Raw genomic sequence first — 3,397 nt, 5'->3', positions numbered from 1 at the left:
TAATTTTATATATTTTACTGAATCTTATATAAGTTTGATTATCTGTATTTCACATATTATCACTTATTTATTGTTGAGAATTAAATATGGTTATACCTATACGGAGTAAAGGTAGGTACCTACTTAAATAGAATTTTCGATAAGTCTCGTCAATTGTCACAGTCAAAACTTATCTTAAAACTGCGAGCCATTACAATTTTATCAGATATTTAACAGAACGTTTAATAATTTATAGTTAGTTTCCCTCTTGTCTACGACCGATGTAGAGTACCGTATATTGCACGTTTCGTATTTTGTCGTGAACGTATTTGATTTATTAAATCACTCAGTTATGCCTAAAGTTAAAAGCTCTTGTTCTAACCGACTAAGAGGTTTTGTAAAAGAATTTGGAGAGCACGTTTTAACTACCGATGGTTCAATCCTTTATTGCAAATTATGCGAAGTTAATGTCGGTAGTGAACGTCGGTTTACTGTTGAACAGCATATGAACATCGCTAAACATATTCGATTAAGTAAACAAAAAGAAAAAATTATATACAACAATTAATATCAAACACAAACATTTTCAATTTGTCTATAATAATTAATGTTTATTGCATTTTTTGTCCAAAAATGTCTTTACTTTACTTATTAATGCATATTTTTCAAATTTTTCATGCATATTTAGATGATTTTTAGTGCATAAGTGCATACATATTCATACATTTTTTAGTGCATAAATATCCTAACCCTAGTTATTATATAATCAGTGTAAGGGGGGGGGGGGGTAAGGCTCTGATCCCCTCATTCACCAACCTTTGTAATTATGATATTATAATAATATTTTAAAAGTTGTTTAAGAGAACTTTTCACAAATATTTAAGGTTTTAATATTTAGAATATTACTATATGAATATTCTCAAAATTTTTTAATTTAAACATTTTCAAAAAATTTAAAAAAGTGGCCAAAATATGACCACAGAATATTATAGGAATATTTCTGTAACATTATTGTGCATTAATTGAAATTTTATTGAAACATTATTGTTAAGTAATCAATATTCTTCAAAGATTCTATGCAAGTCTATGTATGTAACTTATATTTAATAAATATTAACACTATAACGATTTTTTAACAAAAAAAAATGTTATGCCTCCAGAGAGAATCGAACTCCCGACCCCTAGTTTACAAGACCAGTGCTCTAACTACTGAACTATGGAGGCTATATATCTAAAACTGAGTAAATTGCTACCTCCATTACTCACACCTTAAGAATTTTACTTCAAACTACTATACTGATATATCATACCTCCAAACATACCTACATTGGTAACCACATAAATAATATAATATTAATCAATATAAATAAATAATATGCTAATATACCTCCATTTACCTACACCTGAAAAATTATACTTCAAACTACTATAGTAGTATACCGTACATACATTGATAGTTATATAAATAGTATACATAATAAATAATATACTAATATACTTCCATTACCTACACCTTGAAAACTATACTTCAAACTTCTATACCAATATATCATACCTACCTTCAAGCATACATTGATAGGTACATAAGTAATATACTAATGTACCTCCATTTACCCACACCTGGAAAATTATACTTCAAACTATCATAAATGAATCCGCAATCAGCCAATTAATATTTATCTTAATACGATTGATGTGGATGTGAATCGAATGTTTTCAACTTCGATAAAAAAGTTGTATACCTAATGGGGATATCCCGGATCCGAGTTGTCAAACATCAAATTCACTAACGATCGATAATCGATAGAATATTTTAATAAATTCATGTTTAAAGTGTAGCGTATAAATAATTGTATTAAAACGTAAATGTTGTAGTGGATGTGAATAATACAATCAAAGCCATTGTAGCACTCTATGCAAAGTACCTATTATTAATAATAATAATAATAATAATAATAATACGTATAAATTAAAATCATAGACCTTATACCTTAGTATAAGTATCCGAAGTATCCTAAGTATAAATATCCGAATAATGATCAGTGATATAACATCGTGTTATCCACCGTTATCAGATAACCGTCACCATCCTCCAAGGGTGATGTGTTGTATATTTGACTCACCTGTCCGCGATATCATTGTTAACATAATATGTTACACGAAGTGTATATTACGATTGTAAATTATAAAATATATTATACCATAGCGCTACTAAGTAATTATTAACGATATACCATTATCTTCTGTCAGTGGGAAATATGAAAGTGTAACTGTGTGATTTACTCTGTACTATGTACCTATCATATATTTTTGATATAAAAGACAATTTAGTTACGATTGAGGTAAACATACTTTTACCCACCTACGAACATCGATTATTTCAATCATTCAATTTTCCGACATAACTACACGGTTACGCTGAAGTGTAAATATATACCTATATTTAAACTATAATTACTATATTATTATGTGCTACATATTGATACTTTATGAAATATCCTAAAACATCTCACTAACAGTAATTTAAGAGTATATTATATATATATATATATATATCATATTCAATCACATCATACCTTATATAGTGGATTACCTAATATCGTAATACCTTATTATGAAATTTATACTACATTAACTATACTGACAATAGCAATATTAGGTTTTAAGTATTATATTATGTACGTTATAAATATTGATAACTTCTAAAATAACATAAAGTTTATTAGTAGGTAGTAATAAATAATATACGTGAAGCGTATAGCATACTAAGCCTCACTATTCACATATTTACATAAAATCAAATCAGATCATTCAAATTAATCATTTTAGATTCTGAGTGGAACGATGAATGTGTTGATTTTACAATGATGTGTGTTTTTTTTTTAATTAATTAATTTTTTTATTTATTTTTTTTGTGTCTGTGTACACGATAAGTAGTCGAAATAATGCTACGATTTTCAACTTCAGTATCTTGTTCGATCAGAAATTGAATATCGTTGGTGCATTGGGGAGGTCAAAATTTAAATTTCCCAGTAGTTTTCAAAAGCGCCGGGAAAAACAAAAGATAAATTAAGGAAAAACGGGAATTTTTACGCAAAATCTGTTTTCGAGAAAATCGATTTTGGTTTTTGATGTAACTTTAAAACAAACGACCGTAGATACATGAAATTTTCAATGGTTGTTTATATTTCCATTTTCTATACACGATAACATTTTCAAAATATTTTGATTTATTTTGAACTGTTTAGAGACATTTTCATTTTCCATTTTTTTTTAGTTTTTTTTCTAAAAATATCAATAACATTTTATTTGTTGGATAAAAAAGCTTGAAAATTTAATAGAAGCTCCTAGTATATTGTTTCAAAGGCAAATGAAAAATATTAAAAATCGTTAGTCACAGTTTTTTTTTATAAGCATT

The 3,397-nt window shown here is 27.1% G+C and overlaps 1 protein-coding gene and 1 non-coding gene across 2 annotated transcripts in view; both read right to left on the bottom strand.

Annotated features, from left to right (window-relative positions):
• LOC107884821 overlaps positions 1–3,397 on the bottom strand; it is a 35,686-nt gene that overhangs the window by 13,566 nt on the left and 18,723 nt on the right. The window lies entirely within an intron of this gene.
• TRNAT-UGU lies at positions 1,131–1,203 on the bottom strand. The gene has a single exon. It is a non-coding gene; the product is annotated as a tRNA-Thr (tRNA).

The sequence above is a fragment of the Acyrthosiphon pisum genome, chromosome X, assembly GCF_005508785.2.
Source record: "Acyrthosiphon pisum isolate AL4f chromosome X, pea_aphid_22Mar2018_4r6ur, whole genome shotgun sequence".
Lineage (NCBI taxonomy): Eukaryota > Metazoa > Arthropoda > Insecta > Hemiptera > Aphididae > Acyrthosiphon > Acyrthosiphon pisum.
This window is presented reverse-complemented; position numbering and strand designations above follow the sequence as displayed.